At 41.0% G+C, this 17,854-nt stretch overlaps 1 protein-coding gene across 6 annotated transcripts in view; it reads left to right on the top strand.

Annotated features, from left to right (window-relative positions):
• The window catches only part of PIEZO2 (piezo type mechanosensitive ion channel component 2), a 454,193-nt gene that overhangs the window by 306,559 nt on the left and 129,780 nt on the right, over window positions 1–17,854 (top strand). The window lies entirely within an intron of this gene.

The raw sequence follows: 17,854 nt of genomic DNA, 5'->3' as shown, positions 1-17,854 counted from the left end.
TTACTGATCAGGGTAAAGACAAGCATATGTGACCGTGGCCTTGTCCAAAGGTTGTAGCGGTCTTTATCTGTGATTACTGCAAAATTTGTGGTTGGACTATGATGCCAGTTTGTGTCAAAATGGTTGGTGCGATCCCTTTCTGTCATTTCTTGTTTTCTGAAAAGCTATCTCTGGAAAATTCTTTGTAAGCCTTGTATGTTAAGTGTTGGCCTTCTAATGCCAACTAAGCTTCAGGGGGAGATAATACAGAAGAAAAACAAAGGGGGAGGGGTGTAAAGCAGAGAGAGAGAGAAAAAAGGAAAGGAAACAAATGTATGTCTCAGCAAGGAAAGCTTAACTTTTTTTAACATTAAAACATTGGTAAAATGCTATTTTTGCTCTAAATGTGCTGTTCATCAAAAATCATTGTATCGATTATCGAAATGAAAATCTAGGAAGTAGTCAAGAACATAAACAAAGTAGGGAACCAAATAAAGCAGAAAATTGCCTATTTTTTTAAAGTAACCTTCAAAATTATGGGGGTAATGCTTGTTCATTGGGAAAAAGTCATAACCATTCAGAAAAACATAAAGTTGGAAGCTTCCCTCCTTCCATTTGTTCTCTTCCACTAGTGATAACTGAGGCCAAGGACAGATGTACTTGCCAACGCCTGTCCTGTGTGTGTATATATACACATAAGAACATATACATAGGTCAGAGTGAGGTTAGCAGTATAAATCTTAATTTAATATTGCTAAGTGAAAAAGCCAATCTGAAAAGGCTATACAGAATGTGATTCCATTTGTACTCCTCTGACATTCTGGGAAAGGCAAAACGTGGAGACGGTGAACAGATCAATGGTTGCCAGATGTTTGGGGAGAACAGTGGTGGAAGTTTGAGTAAGTGAAGCAAAGATGTTTTAGGACAGTGAAATTATTGCATATGATAATGTGGTGATGGAGGCATGACACTCTGCATTTGTTGAAAAATTAAAGTTTTGTAAACTTTACAGTGTGCAGAATAAACCTTACTTATGCAGATTTACCCAGGTTCAAGTAAGAGCTTGGATGGAATGCAGACTGTGGGAAAGAATCTAGCTGTGTTATGTGTGTCTGATGTCACTCACTCAAGGAATTAGAACAGTGCTAGCTTAGATCACTTTGGAAATGAGCGGAGATGGAAGACTAATGACGAAGGGAACCGTACATGAGCACTGTGCTTTAGTTGACAGAATCACGTTCCACAGAGGCACAGGTTAGCAATTCTGAAATCACTTTACAATTCACTGGGATTAAACAAGTTAGAAAATGGAGACAAATGTGGCAGGAGGCTTCTCACTAGTTGAGAGGGATGTTACAGGTAGGCAAGGAGTAAGGCTAAAATAATAGATAACCGATTAGGATTGGAGTCATTAGGATGAACTCATGATAATCTTAATTTAGATATGGAGAGTAACACACAAAATCCTATACAGATATGTGTTTATGTACATGGATTTTCTTCCTCTCCCAGCTGAGAGGGCCTGGGAGCAATGGCACCCAGTAGGAATGAGCACACCTAGTGCTCAGTTCTTGATTTCTATAGCAGGGGCCCCTTGGAGAAATAGTAGACATTAAGTCTTGGAAAGGGGACATAAAAATGAATCTGCAGCATTTTGTAGTGCTGGAAAAACAATTGTCTTGTCAAATGAATACAAGAGCAAACTAATAGAGCTCCTAATAGTAAAAAATGGAACAACTTGCTTTATTTATTTATTTATTTTGACAGGCAGAGTTAGACTGAGAGACAGAGAGAAAGATCTTCCTTCCATTAGTTCATCCCCCAGCCGGCGAACCACGCCCATCCGAAACCAGGAGCCAGGTGCTTCCTTCTGGTCTCCCATGCGGGTGCAGGGCCCAAGGACCTGGGCCATCCTCCACTGCACTCCTGGATCAAAGCAGAGAGCTGGACTAAAAGAGGAGCAACCGGGACAGAATCCGGCGCCCCAACTGGGACTAGAACCTGGGGTGCTGGCGCTGCTAGGTGGAGGATTAGCCTAGTGAGCTGTGGCGCCAGCCAGAAGTCTTTTGTTTTTAAGACTTACTTATCTATTTGAAAGTCAGAACAACAGAGAGAGGGCAAGGCAAACAGAGAGAGAGAGAGAGAGCGCAATCCTCTATCCACTGGTTCACTCTCTAAATGCCCACAACAGACACTCCTGGGCCATATCAAAGGCAAGAGGACGGAACTCCATCCTGTCTCCTACATGAGTGGCAGAGGCCCAGGTATTTGGGCCATCTTCCACTGCCTTCCCAGGCTCATTAACAGGGATCTGGATTGGAAGTGGAGCAGCTGGGACTTGAACACACTCCCAGATATGACCTAATTTGCTGCGCCACAACTGTGGTTGCAATAATGAGGTCTCTAAGGCCTTGAAGTCACCTGTATGTTGTCCTTGTTATTTAAAAACTTTTTTTTGAAAGGCAGAGAAACAGGCAAAGAGAGCTGCAATCCAGTGGTCTGCTCCCCAGATGTTTGCAACAGCCCCCAGCAGGAGGCTGAAACCAGGAGCTAGGAACTCTGTCCAGGTCTCCTCTGTGGGTGAAAGGGACTCAACTACTTGAGCCATCACCAATCTGCTACTGCCCATGGTGCACACTAGCAGGAAACTGGAATCAGAAGCCAGAGCGAGGTCACTCTGATGTGAGACACAGACATCTTAACTGGCCACCTCGTTGCCGTTACTTTAAATACATCTTCCCCACACAAATTAATGATCCCTGTGTCTTTCTACTCCTATAAATTATTCCCTCATGCTGGATTCCTCAAGTAGTCTATGGCTTATTAATGCAATGAAATGCTACTCAGGAATTAAAATGAACTGTATTGTGTATGTGAGTAAGAATAAATAGAAATGTGACCATTTGTCTGAGGTTAAGTTCATAGAATAACCATATGCACTACTTGCAGATGCATACATAGGTAGCACCACACAGGCACAGAGCAGCATTCAATGAGGAAGGAGAGGAGAGAACAATATGCAAGGCTTTGGTGATGCCACTCACTTTTCCTTCCTTTTTCTTAAAGCCAGCAGAATCCAGTGTGGTAGAATGCTATTGTTCAAAGTAAACCATGGGTACCTATGTGTATGCTTGATAAAGTCCTGTCTTCACATCAAACTTAAAAATGTTAAGGTCATTTTACTTCTACTGGTTCAGTTCTGTCTCTTGCATTGTGGGCAAATCGTTGTGGGGTTCATTTCCCCTGTGACAGTTGGAGGATGGGCTCTAACTTGCTTGCATCTGTCCTTCACCTTGCTGTTGATAACAATTACATTTATCTCCCTCCTCCCCACTTTATTTCACCACACACTTTGTTCCTTTGGAATTGGGTTATTTCTGTTTAAGCAATGAATTTCCCAGGGTCGGTGCAAATTCTGTACCTCTCTATATGTTACTTAGTAATGGAATCCATGTTCCTGATAACAGCTGCAAAGCCAGGAAATATCCTAAATACTTTGGGAATCATGAAAAAGTGTTGCTTGCTAATGAAGCCATCTTAATATTAAGGGATGTTCACCTTTCTGTAAAATAGTGGCCTGTATAATGTGTAAGAAGATCACAGATTTCAATCCAGCTGAGTTCCAAAGGCCTGTAGAGCCAGTGACATACTTGGGGTTAATATATATGTTAGTTTCCTAGTTCTGCATTCTAGAAACTTGGCAAGTAGGCAGAAATTAGCAATTTAGAATTTCCCAGGCTGTACATAATAAACAAAGTAGCAAAGAGAAATGTGACTAATTTTCAACAAGAAATGAGGTTAGCTGGCTGCCGCTAGCGTGTTCTCTAGCCAGTCGGTTCACTCCTTCTTTACCCAGAACTACGCCATTAGGCTCGTGGGAGGCCAACAGACCCTCACCTGGCTCCTTGTACACTTTTCAGGGTCTATGCCCTGGTAGGAAGGGCCCCGTGTCTGGCTGAGCCAGCATTCCTCGCCAGGGAGCCACTGCCGGAAACCCTGAGGGCACAATGCTCACCAGGAGATTGGTTTCTGTGTTTGCTCAAAGATATTTGTCAGCACCAACCCCCTCCTGCAAAGAGAATTTCCATTAACGTTATCAATTATAGAGGCAATTTCAAGAAAGTCACAATTAGAAAATGAGGTTTCATCTGCTTATTTTGAGTGATGTAACTGTAAATATTAGAGATGAGTAAACCTTTAATGAGACTACTGACAATATTCTTTTAAAATTTTTTAAATTAATTAGTTAATTAATGACTTAGTTAATTAAAAAGAGAGACAGAGATCTCCCATCCACTGACTTACTCCCCAGATGCCCACAACAACCTGTGCCTAGACAGACCAAAGCCAGGAGCTGGGAACTCATTTCGGGGCTCCCACGTAATACTCAGGAACCCAACTACTTGAGCCAATACCACAGTCTCCCAGGATCTGCATTAGCAAGAAACTGGCTCAGAAGCAGAGCCAGGACTCAAACCCAAGCACTCTGTGGGACACAGGTGTCCCAACCAGCATTTTAACTGCTATGCCAAATGCCTGCCCCTGTTGACAACATTCTGAGAGGCTTACATATAAATCCTCCAAGTCACTGCTGCTCACAGTCAAAGATCGGTACTGGCCCATGCATTGTTGGACAGATTTTCAACAAATTGCAACCAGAAATTGAGAGAAAATGTTCAATACTTATCTAGCTGTGTGGCATGATGGTAATATCCAGCATACAGTCCTTTTCCTACATCTTTTTTATTATATTTTGCAATGTATCAGCCACAATGGACAGGAATTTTTAAAATGAGCCTCAGTGATAACTTAAGAAACACGCTTAAGAAGATGATGGAAGTTATATGAAATGAATATATTATATGTTATATTCATTTCATAGAATGTTCATAAAGTATGTATATATCCATAAAATATGTAACTTTGTTTTTCCCTGATATAAGCTTACACTAGCACTACTGTAATTGCAATCTACTATGTAAGTCACTTTAGAACTTACAAATCATATAAAAAGAGAGTAAAAGGAGAAGTTTTCCTGAGATTCTTTGGAAAGAGTTCCAGAATGATGGAGCATGGAAGGAGAGAACAGAAGACACGTGTTTATGTGGGGTACACACTGCAAATGCGGAGAGACAGGGAAGGAGAAAGGATGTGCTGTAGGTAGAATCTCTTGGGAAAAACATGGTGATGTCTGATTAGTACTTCCTGATGCCAGTGACCTGGCAAACTTTTAGGTTGTAGCTGAAATAAGGGAAGAAGAGAGAAAATGAAGTAAGGTGCAATCATTAATTTTTACGTGTGGGTTGTTTGCAAAGCAGGTATTTATCATTAAGATATTCATTATTCAGATCATTGTTATTCAGATATTATTCATTTATTATTCAGATGTTATGTTATTATATTCTGTTAACCAGATCACTGTCCTTCTGTGGAGCTAGGAGGGTAGGAGATGTTGGAGGTGACCCCCAGCTAGGCATGGTCCAGGTCTGGTCTCCGTATGAGAAAGATTTCAAAGAGGACATAGGTAAGGATGAGCAGGAAGCGAGATTTATTCAAAGCAGAAGAACACACAGAGGAGTGGGTGCAGGCTCTGGAGAGAGTGAGCTGTCATCAACAAGGTTCAGGGCTGTTCCTTTACTGATCTGGAAGCATAAGGGATGGTGCCTGGGGCGGGACTTAATTGAGTATTCACACAGGGTGGAGCTTGGGGGTGGGGCACTAGAACTGTCCATTTCTTGCCCCTCTTTGGAAATCTCAGAAGTGTCATGGTGCCACCTGTATGGTGAGTGGGAGTGTCAGCCAAGGTGATTTATTTTACTGGTATTATAATGAACTAAATGTATCATAGGGATGCAGGCTTCAGCCACAGCAGGTCTTTTTAGGGGACTTTGGCTCTAAGTGACAAAGTCATGGTTTTTTTCCTTTTTTGGAAGGCAGGTTTGGGCAGTGGGAATTGTCACAGCCTCCTCCGCAGAAACGATGCACATCGAAAAGCAATAAGACAATCATATTGAAGTTCCAAAAGATAAACAAAAACAGGAAACATGAACCTATTCTTCTGTATTCAAGGATGGAGGTGCAAAAAACTGAGGGTCAAATAAGGATATTCTTTGACAACAAAAAACTGAATTTGCTGCAGAAATTACTAAAGGGTGGTCTTCAGGCAAAAGAATGATTCCAAGTAGAAACGTGGCTCTACAAATGAAAATGTCTGAAAGAGAGATTCCATAGACTGTGTTTCCTCAGAGAGGTGTGGTACAGAAGCTTGTGACCAGGAGAGAAGGAGTGTGATAGGGTGCCACCAATGTATGTGAACACAGAAAAAACAGGGAAAAAACACCTGTTTACTTGGTCCCCTATCTAACCATGTTGGAATTAATCATCATTGGGCTTTTTCTTAAGTGACCCATTAGACATGGACAAAACAATGGATGTTAAAAACTGATCAAAGGAACAGGCAATCTCACTTTCTTATTTGAATATATTTGCAATACTTATGTCCTCACCCTTATTGTTTGCATTGATTGGGCAACTGAAATCTAAAGTCTGTAATGTTTGATTAGCTGATTATTTTTATCAAACTGATTAACAAAGCTACCTCCAGGGCCACCGTGGTAGTGCTTCTGAGCACAGGCTGTGTACAGAAAACTATTGTGTTTGGAAGCTGCTAAGAAATACATGATGTGTGCCTTGAAGGAGTGCACGATCTATTTCAAGACGCAGGATGCAAACATAAGGTTCATGATTTGAGGCATTGTGATCTGTGGTTAAATGAGGAATAGCTATGTCAACTACATCAAAATGTCAAACAGGCACATCAGGTGAGGGGAGTCGGAAAATGGATAGATTCAGACTGGCAGAAGTCAGAGCAGCGGGCCATGAGAGGCAGTGGACAACAAAGTGCCTTCCACGGAGCCAAGGAGAAAAACTAGGGGTTGCCAGCATGAGACTTTCTTGTCTCTCACATGGGACATCTTCCCAGTTCCTATATTGGGTTTTTCTTTTTTTCCAAAAATTTATTTTATTTATTCATTTCCATTTTATTTGAAAGGCAGGCACACATGCAGAGAACGAGAGAGAGAGACAGAGAGACAGAGAGAGAATCTTCCATCTGTTACTTAACTTCCCAAATTCTCAAATGCTTGCAACAGCCAGGGTTGTGCCAGGCCAAAACTAGGAGCACAGAACTCAATTCAGGTCTTCCATGTGAGTAGCAGGGATCCAAGTACTTGACCCACCACTTTAGCAGGAAGCCGGAATGAGACTTGGAGCTGGTACTGGAATGCAGGCACTCTGATATGACATGCAGATGTCCCAAGCAGCGTGTTGGCCACTGTGCCAAATGTCTGTCCCATCTATAGGGTTTGATAATGATCACAGTCATTGTCTGTGGTTTGTTTCCCATATGCCCTATTTCCTAACAAGAGATTTCACTGCACTTATTTCAGTATTACTTCTCTTAAGTTTATCAGGTACAGTTTCATGTGTCTAGAAGTAGCTATATCCTGAACTGTAGGAAAGGACTCAGCATCACCTAATAGTCCCACTAGTGAGCTGTAAAACTGCATAGAAATTGGGAGTTAATTTTCCCTGTATATAGAGAGAGTATGTTCAAGAAAGTACACATACTTATTTAGATTATAGCTTCAATATAACAGTAAGAGACTGTTCTCCATTTGTTTTTCATTGACATATCTGCAGATATTATCTAGGTATACTATCCAACAAATAGACATATCATTCTGACTTGAACTATCCACATCTATACTTTCATACAAGAGAGTAAAATTTGTGATATAAGAAATTTGGTCGCTGTCTAATCACCATGTAGCTTGCAATCTAGTTTTAGATGGGAAATTTCCAGACCTTATTTCAATGATTCTAAATTGAATTGATGTCAGAAGTGTTTTTAACGTTTTATGCTCACCACTTCCAATCCTCACAATCCCTAAGGATATGTGTTATTTACTATCCTCATTTTCCCAATGAGGAAATTGAAGTTTAAGATGGTTACATGCCACACTCAAGGCCATAAAAGTAATAATACAGACAGGATGTGAGTCCATATCAGGTTTCTTGACTGAACACTACCAAAACTGGTTGGAGGAGTTGCTATAGAACCCAAAATTGGGTCCAGTAACTGACATCTGACATTGGGGTGGTGGAAAAAAGCAGGTGTTTACTGCAAAGCACAGAAAGAGGAATCAGGCAGGCAGCTAAAACTCATACCCAGAACTCCCCGAGGGATTATGCGCAGTGACTCCTAGTTCAAGGTTGGGAATGAGCAGTGCATGATCAACTCATCTGTGGGCCTCTGACTGGTCCACAGGGCATGTGGCCTTCCTCTGATTGATCAGTAATAGGAACAAGCATGTTTCCTTTGGAATGGCCAAGGAGGGCTTCTACTCTGTCCAAGAGTAGGTTGGGTAGTACTTTCCTAAGAGGGGCCCTGTGAGTTCCTCCAAGGCTCTCAGAATAGAGGAGATGATAAATATGTTAACCATAAGGGTAATTCAAGTCTTTGTAACTCAGGGTCTCTCGCCCTACTCTGCTGTCACTCCCTTGACTCAATGAGTCCATCTTTACAGAGCAACTACAAGCTAAAGAAGAGATTCTGGGGCCTGATGAAGCAGACACGAAAGGCATTAGGGGCGAGTGCCTCCACTTCACTACATCCTCTGGTATTTTTTCAACTTTATTGTGAGTTCATGCTAAGGCAGTTTCATTCAAGAGACTGCAAGGTGTCTGGCGCGTAACAGATCTTCCCAGGCAGACGAATCAATTAATTCACAGGCTTTTATTGGGGTTCCTCTCCCGGGCGAGGTTCCCTGGTCCCAACAGAGCAGAGCAACAGAGCAGGGGCCGGGGAAGTCACGCGTCAGAGATTGGGAGAGCTCCTTTTATAGATACAGGGCATGGGGGTTAAAGGTTGAGGCGGGTCTGATCCTCACTGGTTGACCTAGGCACCCGCAGGGACCTTGACAAGGACTTTTCTTCCCGCAAGTACAGGTAGGGACTTCTCCATTCCTGGAAGTATAGGCCTTCCTTCCATGCGGAACCCAAAGCTACCAGAGACATGTTTTAAATGAAAAATATTGCATAGAATATTAAAAATATTAACTAGAATATATACATGAATCTTCATTAATTGTAAGCTATGAAGATAAACCCTCTGTTTTGTTACCATTAGGGTGGGGAGAGAGTGGGCAGGGGATGGAAAAAGAAAAGTTGATTATTAGGTGCCAGGCAATTTCCCCCACAATTAGTTCTCTGAGTTTTTTCAGGCTTATCTGTGTTTGTTTAAAAAACTAAGCCTCCAAAGACCCTCTCTGGGCAGCTGTGGTTCTTGCTAGCTTTATACCTTCAAACACAATTAAACCTAAAGGCTGCACATTTTCTTCTCCACTAGGATTTGCCTACAGAAGTGAAGCTTTCCCACTTGGCTTCTTCAAGGCTCCTCCCTGCTAAGACTGCATCAACTGACTGTGTCTTAGTGGTCTGTGATCATGGCCAAAGACTGGTTCATTGGGTTTCTTTTGTTTGATCAACCTTTTGAATACTCCTCTTGGGAATGCTCCCTGGGGAGCCTTGTGATCCTTGGGGCCTGTTGGCAAAATCCTTTCCAGGGAAATTACTACCAGAATAGCAATCCCTGTGTTCCCTGGAGGTTTCACAAGGCAACAACTTCTCTCTCAGTCCAGTTAAAGGAGCATAAACAAACTGCTCCTCTTTAGAGTCTGGTTTCTGACCTAGACCCGGTATTTTGTACTCCAGCCCTAAAACTGCAAAGAGCCACCTGCCTCTCCTGCACTACTTCCCTTTCCATTTCTTCCTCCATTCATTTCCTCTTTGATTGCAATGAAAGAATGTGAAGTCAAAAATGAGATTACTAAAAGGTGTTTTCTCCAGAGTATTATTTCCCCCAAACTTGCCATTTTATGCTGCTTGGAAAGAATATATTTCCTGGCTTCATAAGTGGATTTAACACTTGCCTTTGACTTTTATCAAGCTAATAGCTCTGGACCATTCTAGCTGGCTAATGATGCCCACTTAGCTGAAGGATTTAACTCTCTGCAGGAGGCCTGGGCCATAAAGAGCTCTAAGCTCTGGAGAAGAAAAGGCTAGGCTAGAATTGGGATGTTCCACCTCATACTAATTAGAATGGCAACTCTCAGAAAACATAAAGTGACAAGTGCTGGTGTGAGGGTGTGGGCAGATGGGAGTTCTGTGTTCTGCTGGTGGGAAGGTAAAATGGTGAAGCCACTGTGGAAGCCAGCATAGTAGTTCCTGCAAAACTTTAAAGTACAATTACCATTTGATCCAACAATTCCAACTGCATGTCAAACAGATCCAACAATTCTGGTTATACACCTGGAAGAATTGCAAGTCAGGTCTTGAAGAGATATTCATAGTAGTACAATTCACAGCAATCTAAAGGTAGGAGTGCCAATGATGAGTGAAAGGATAAATAAAACATGATAACATTACAGGAATATGTACTTCAAGTCTCACAATCCAAGTTCTTGCCTCCACAGATATATGAATTCAATGCAGAAGCATACATACTGTGCACAAGTGAAAGCAGGATTTGTTTAAGCTGAAAAAGTGAATACCCATCCAGGTGTGAGCTTGTCAACCCACACAAAGAGCTACCTGCTGGGAGAATGCAGGGCAGGAAGCCAGAGAAGGACCAACAGCAAGGGCAAAAGGGCCACTTCCACATGTAGAAGTCTCTTTTAGGGAGTAGGGAGTGGTTTTACATATTTACAAATGAGGTGAAATTTGGTCAGGGTTTAGTATACCTGAGGTTTTCTGGGAGTTTTATGGTGCTTCCATGTAGAGTTTAACTTCCATGTGGCCATCATGGGAAAGTACATGTACTGAAGTGACATGTAAAGAGTGGAGAGCTGTGTATAAGAGTGGAAAATCTTCCTGCCTGATTCCCCCATATCAATATATACAAGCAATGAACTATTATTTGGTCTTTAAATGGATTAAAATGAGATTCTGATACATGCTATAACATGGATGGACCTTGAGGACATTGAACTAAATGAAATAAGCCACTTACCTAAAGACAAATACTCTATGATTCCATGCCTGTGAGTTACCCAGTAGTGAAATTCATAGGCTAGAGAGTGGAGTGGTGCTTTCCTGGGGTTGAGGAGTTGGGAGAAGGAAGTTACTGCTTAGTGGATATAGGTTTTATAGATTAAAAAGAAAAAAAAAACTGTGGAGATTAGTGAACAACAATGTGAATATACTTCATACCACTGAACCATAAGAGAGGATTTCAGAGAAGTTCCTGGAAAAATGGAATTTAAAGATAAGTTTATTTTTATGCCAAAAATGTTTGCAATCCACTTATTTCATAATATGCATGTTCCATGAGCTTTTTGAAGACCGCTTGTACACTTAAACATGGTAAAATGGTCCTTTTTATAAGGATTTTGCCACAGTTAACTTTCATTTAGAGTGTGGCATTAGTTTCAGTATTACGTATTTCTTGCAAATGGCTGGGTTCCTGTAGAGACCAAGCAGATGTGGTCTGGAGAGAGCCTGAACACAGGTGGAGGTTTTATAAATCTGCCAACATGTGCAAGCAGAAATGAGTGTGCTCTGGTTCGGCATCACCATATGCGGTCAGATGTTACAAGTGCTCAGAGGGATCGAATAAGGGGCAGAGTAAGTGCTCCCAGGGGGAGGAGGAACATCTGCAAGGAGCCCATGGAGCTCCAGAGCTGGGGAATCAATTGCCTGATTGGACCTGTGCTGGAGGAATGACTTGAGTGACACGGCGAGAGACGCTTCTGGCCCTGATGTCCTTTTCCCCACGCGTGGGGTGAGCATTTGCACACAGCGTCCTGAGCAGAGTGCAGCTGTGCCATCTGAAGGAATCCCTCAGTCTGCCTCCTGTTTTGTTCCTGTTGGGCATTTGAATCTCTGCTGTCCGTTCATTATAAACCCAGAATCTTGATTTAACAAAAACAGACTGTGTGAATTGACAAATTTATTTGAAAGGCAGAGTTACAGAGAGATAGAGAGAGAGAGAGAGAGAGAGAGACATCTTCCATCCATTGGTTCACTCTCCAAACAGCTGAAATGGCCAGAGCTGGATTGGTCCAAAGCCAGGAGCCAGGAACTTTGTCTGGGTCTCCCACGTGGGTGCAGGGGCCCAAGCACTTGAGTCATCTTCCACTGCTTTCCCAGGCCATAGTAGAGAGCTGGATCAGAAATGGAACATCTGGGACTTGAATCAGTGCCCATAAGGGATGCCGGCACTGATTCAAATGCAGGACGCAGCTTAATTTGCTACACCACAGCATGGCCCATTTCTTGTCTGTACGCATTTATAGATTGACTCATTTTAAAGGTAAAGTTCAGGATCCGTATTTGACGTTGAAACAGAACAAAGATAATTTCCTAAAGATTAATTTTTCTGTTTATTTGGAAGAGAGAAAGAGAGCAAGACAGACACACACCTTCCATCCACCAGTTTACTCCTCAAATTGCCACAACAGCCAAGACTGAGCCAGGCTGAATCCAAGGTCTAGGAACCCCATCTGGGTCTCCTCTTGGATGGCAGGAACTCAAGTAATTGGGTGATCATCTGCTGTTCCCAAGCACACTAGCAAGGAGCTGGATCAGATGTGGAGTATTCTGGACTTGAACCGCACTCAGACACAGGATGTGGGTGCTGCAATCAGGGGCTTCCCCACCTGTACCACCACGTCTATCCCAGAACAGAAACATTGGCCTTCTACTTATGACTAATGTTCTACTTCACTGCTGTAGAAATGGGTTTTAGCGATTTTAATGCTCCTGTTGTGTGTCCCTACTTCAAGCCAGGGGCGCTAAAATCATGGCTGTTGGGGTTCGAGCAGCAGCCATGTTTCTCTAAAAGCTCTAGACTATGCTTGTATAACCAGAACCCTTCACTATTCCTCCTTTCTCCCTCTCTTTTAAAAGCAAGAACTCTGCTGTTCTTTAGTCTCTACTCCCACCATCACCATCCCCTTCCACAGCCTAATGGTATAACTTATTCTTGGTGTATCTAACTCAGTTAAATAAGCTTCGAGTACTACTTCATTATGTACTAGGCACTGCCGTGAAGACAAGAGGGTAAGACATATCCTTCCATGAAGGATTAGAATCAAACTAAGCAACAAAATTAGCACATAAACTAGTGATGATAGAGATTTGTGCTGGAGCAACAAATGCAATTTTGGGGGTGGGGTGGGGGGTTAAAGGCAAATTGATTGCAATTAGAGAAAATCATAAATCATGGTGACCTTGAAATTAGGCCTTAACAATGTCCAGAATATCTTTTTTTAAGATTTATTTATTTTTATTTATTTTGAAAGTTGGAATTGAAAGAGGGAGAGAAAGAGAGAGAGAGTGTGTGTGTGTGTGAGCTAGTACACTCCCCAAATGACTGCAACAGCCAGCACTGGGCCAGGCTAAAGCCAGTAGCCAAGAGCTTCATCTGGGTCTCCCACTTAGGTGGCAGGGACCCAAGTGGTCCATCTTCTGCTGCTTTACCCAGGCCATTGGCAGGGAGCTGGAATGGAAGTAGAGCAGCCAAGACTCAAATTTGTGGCTATATGGGATGCCGGCATCACAGGCGGTGGCTTTACCAACTGCACCACAAAGCCTGCTCCTGTCCAAAATTTCTAACAGCAAGATAGGAAGAAGACATATTTGAATGCAGATGAGTGGGAATTAGTTTTAGAGCATTGGTTTATATTAACCGTAAAGAATATCCAAACTGAAAGAAAGAATGAAAAAGAACAGATGTTTATAGCATAAATGAATTGTCATCAGTTTAAGAGCTCCAAGAATATGTCACAGCAGGCATTCAAGAGTCTGTAGAAAGTTTGTGGAAAATCCATGTTATAAGACTATGCACAGATTTCAGAATTAAATATTCTGATGTTTTAATTCCATTTTTCATGAACTTTCTGAAGTTTCCTTTGGCATATTAATGTATTCCTTCTAAGCATGCTAACCATCCCAACATATTGCAGGACTCACCCAGGAAACCAGCTGTCTGGGAATACATAATTATACTGGGGTACTTCAAAAATTCACAAGAAATTAAACTAAAATATAATTTTATTTTGGAGCAAAAACTTTTTGAGATCTACACATGTATTTTTCATAATATGTTTTTTCCATGAGCTTTTTGAGCCCCAAATATATTTAGAGATGCAGATGAGGTTGAGGCGGGGAAGGCGATAGAGTTGTCCTGGGAGAGGTCAAAACATCTGGGAAGCCGTGTCTGGTCTGCTCCTTGGATCCAAATTGCCAAGGATTGGGTAAAACATACACCCTTCATTCTTGATTTGGCACCCCCAGAAAAGTTAGAACTACTGGAAAGAACCCTGGCAAGACCAAAGACACTAAGACTTTATGGTAAGCTGCAATAATCCAGTGGAACTCAAATTTACATATCTGGCAGGAGGAAGACCAGAAGTTGCCTTGGGGACGCTTTGCTAGGACTTGGGTTGTTCTCCAGGTTGTAGAAGAAGAGGAAGGCAGCAAGCTTCACTTGAGGTTTCTGAAGATACCTGGCAACTGTCACAGTGTGGACTAGAAAGAAACTAGAGACAAGGAGACCACTCTTAGCACTGTAGTTGTCTAAGAAGAGAAGTGATCTCTTCTGCAGATGGGAATGTTGACTGTGAAATAGAGAGCATGGCAAGATAGGTCAAGTGTGTGTGCCTCAAAGGTTGGATCTGTCTCCATTGGAAAGTGTTGGTCACCTGGGACCTGTCTTCAGCCACTCTTGGGCAAACAGAAGAGTTTGTGAGGCCTTAAGTATTTGGCATAGGATCCTCTCAAAAACGTCCTTTTCTTGTCCATATGTTTACATACACATATACACATACATGCACACACACACATGCACACCTTCTGTTGTCTTCATTAGGAAGTGAGCACTCAGAGATAGTGAGTCACTTAACAAATATACCCATACATATTGTCAAAAAAAAAAACTTGGTCTCAGACCAAAAATAAAGGGGATATGCCACATTCGTGGAAGAGAAAAGCTTTATCTTCTTGTTTTCAAGTAAGCAATAAATGGAAATACACTATTCCATTGCTTTTTCATCATATACTTCTCAAGTCAAGAGATAGTTCTATGGAGAGACTTAAGGTAGTAGTAGTCATTTTCAGGTGATTTTAGTGACTGAGAAATTTTAAAATGATGGAAACAGTTGTCCTGCCATCTTTGGGATATTGGTTTCATGTTCTCTTTAGGATACCAAAGTACTCATGCCCCTCATGTGAAATGGTATAGTATTTGCACATAATCTACATGTGTTTTTTATATATGGTACTGTTAATAATCTCTAGATTATTTATAATATCTAAAATCTTGTATATGCTATGTAAATTATTGTTATACCTTACTGTTTAGGGAACAATGACAAGGATAAAAGTCCATATGTGAGGCCAGCGCCGTGGCTCACTGGGCTAATCCTCCGCCTTTCGGCACTGGCACACTGGGTTCTAGTCCCGATCGGGGCGCCGGATTCTGTCCCGGTTGCCCCTCTTCCAGGCCAGCTCTCTGCTGTGGCCAGGGAGTGCAGTGGAGGATGACCCAAGTGCTTGGGCCCTGCACCCCATGGGAGACCAGGAGAAGCACCTGGCTCCTGCCATCGGATCAGCGCGGTGTGCTGGCTGCAGCGCGCTGGCCGCGGCGGCCATTGGAGGGTGAACCAATGGCAAAGGAAGACCTTTCTCTCTGTCTTTCTCTCTCACTGTCCACTCTGCCTGTCAAAAAAAAAAAAAAAAGTCCATATGTGTTCAGTATAGACAAATTTTTTTCCATATATTTGCTAGCTAATGTTGTCAAATCCAACTCTATTTTTATTAAGTGAATTTTTATAGACAAGGACCATAGTAAACAAACTAATATTTCTGTGGGTATCACCAAGAAAGAAAGAAGTTTATAAATATCCAGTGATGGATCAATATTGAAGTAGTCTGTGCTGTCGTTATGCCCCATCTCTGACCTCTCCCCCAGCTCAACCCCACAATCTGACAAGAACTCACCAATTCTTCTGGATATCTCTTGCACTTCATCTACTCATCTAGTCAGGTTGGACTAATGAAGTCCACACTGGACATTCTTCTTCTCACTTTTCCCAGCACCCATTCCCAACACCCACAAAAAGAGGGATTCACCCTGCCTCATTCTCACCAAGCTAGCCAATGGCATTGTTGTACTGTGAATGAGTTTCTGGAGGCCAGGCACAATGAGATCAGTCTTCTTTGTATTATCAAAGTCCAAATCCAATCTGGAAAATTGAAAGACCAAGTAAATTAAAGAAGAGTTTAGATACTGTATAAAATCTTACAATTGCAATGCCAGAAAGGATGTGAAACTTCAAGTATGAATTTCTCATCTCATATGTGAGTCCTTTCTACAAAATCTAGTCTGTTAGAGAAAGAAAGAGAGAAATCTTAGGTCTTACAGTACCAACATAACTTGTTAGAAAAAAAAGTCCATTTGCCATTCTATAGCTTCTATCCATTTTGGTAAAATCTTCACACTGATAGTACAAATATGCAAGTTTGATTCTTCTGTATTTATATAGAGTTGTACAAAATCAGTTTGGAATAGGTTATGATATCAGTGGTAAGGTATGAAGTGTTGATATGATATGAAGTCTACACACAGCTGCAGAAAGTTACTATTAAATTTCTGATGGGGCAAAACAGGTATTTTTAAACTTGATGATCGATGAGATCATTCCTAGTGAATGTGCCAGATGTGGGGATATGGTACCTAACAGTTACTGTGTAGGTTAACCCAAAAGATTATACAGATTATTTGATTGAAAATCCAAAAGCTTTCCATTCTATATACCTTGTACAAGAAATCTGCATTCCAATTTAGGGCTGCAAATACTTTTCAGAAAATTCTACCATTCTAAGCAGGGTGTAACTCTTTTGTGCTCAGGAATCTTTCTTTCAAATGTAACCATAAAAAATGTCTGGACTTAAGCAAGAAACACCATTAACAAGAGTGAATTCTAGTATGACTTACTTTTTTTCTGAAAAAAAAAAGGAAATTTATTTTTAGTTTATTTCTATTTAGTTTATTAAATAGAATGCTCTAATTCTATTTAGAAAACACACTAATGCTTGCATTATGAAAAGAAACAGCTATAGATCTGAGCATTTACAAATGAAGGGTATGAAATCTTAAAGATTTTATAACTGAATGAAAAATATAAGATAAAAATTTAAAAGATGCAAACCATAAAAAAGTTGCATTCCACTTCACATGCAAAAGTTTTATTCAGTTAGTCATCTTTTCTTAGGAAAACAAAATGAATTTCTATACAAATCATATTTTACTTATTTTCCCATGATATAATCAGAAACATTCTGATGAGACAGTAGAAATCATTATAAAAAATAAACAATCTCAAAATTTAATAAGCCCATAAAATTCTCTTTCAAAGTAAATGATTAATTGCAAAGCTTTGAAAAAATCAAATTGCCCAAAAATGCAATTTGACAGAAATATATCTTCCAGAAATTCTACTATATAATATATATGACTTTCATAGCTCAGCTTAGAACTATGTCCAATTTCAATATTTATCCAATAATATCAACACTGACTGAATAGCTAATGCTAAATCCAGCCAAAAACAAAATATTTGTTCATTTCACTGGACTTAGTAATATGTTACCACATACTTGGCATTTCAATAATGCATAGTTTTAATAGCACTGATTGGCAATTTAAATGTAAATTTCTAATAGATAAAGTTTTAATATTACATAGAGCTTTGAACTGATATAAGATTGCCTGAGAATTTTATATGTACACACACATATAATTTAAATATGT

This window comes from Oryctolagus cuniculus, chromosome 10, assembly GCF_051225735.1.
Source record: "Oryctolagus cuniculus isolate XC-2025 breed Fujian yellow rabbit chromosome 10, ASM5122573v1, whole genome shotgun sequence".
Taxonomy (NCBI): Eukaryota; Metazoa; Chordata; class Mammalia; order Lagomorpha; family Leporidae; genus Oryctolagus; species Oryctolagus cuniculus.
The sequence above is the reverse complement of the archived record's forward strand: the minus strand, read 5'-3'. Positions and strand labels throughout refer to the sequence as shown.